Raw genomic sequence first — 777 nt, 5'->3', positions numbered from 1 at the left:
TCACCTGTCTGCCGTTCTATGAAACGTTAGGCTACATAACCAATTAAACTTTACATCTTTACATTCTTAACTTTAATGCAGATTTTAGATTGGTTAATATTAGCTGTCAATCACCCAGTCACTGCTTTCCGCTGTCAGGTGACAGGGAGCTAACTACCGCGGGGAATGTAAAGGGCTGAAGATGAGAGAAAATAAAAAAAGAAACACCTAAAGTTACAAATAATGGTGCTGGTGATAGCGATCATGTGGTGAATGTTGATCCACCAGCCGAATAGAAGGCGTACAGTTTTCGGAGAGAGTGGTTGAAAGACTTCTAGTGGCTCCGCTATGAAAATGGTTCTATGCACTGCATTCACTGTAAAGCCTATGGGACGGAGTTCATTAGCTTGTTCAGGTGTGTTTGATTAGGGTTAGAGCTAAACTCTGCAGGACAGTGGCACTCCAGGACCTACGTTGCCTATCCCTGATATAGTTCATCAATATCACAGAAGAGTGCCGTTTTTTCCTCCAAAAATCAGCTTGATTACAAATGTGGTATTGGTTTTATACAACTGTTCAATAAAAAAGAAGTTATTAAGAGACTTAAGTTTTAGACACTATATTGCCTGTTTTTGCTCTATTTCGCCAACAAAAATAATTCCAAAGTTGAACACAGTCACAGCGCTGTTTTGCGTCTCTGAGCAACAAGAGGGCGTTTGGTTCCTGAATGAATCATTTGTTAAATGATTCGGTTCAATCGCAATGACTCACTTATTAACAGTGACTTGCTGCCATCTG

The sequence above is a fragment of the Sinocyclocheilus anshuiensis genome, unplaced genomic scaffold (assembly GCF_001515605.1).
Source record: "Sinocyclocheilus anshuiensis isolate Anshui unplaced genomic scaffold, SAMN03320099.WGS_v1.1 scaffold190, whole genome shotgun sequence".
Classification (NCBI taxonomy): domain Eukaryota; kingdom Metazoa; phylum Chordata; class Actinopteri; order Cypriniformes; family Cyprinidae; genus Sinocyclocheilus; species Sinocyclocheilus anshuiensis.
The sequence above is the reverse complement of the archived record's forward strand: the minus strand, read 5'-3'. Positions refer to the sequence as shown.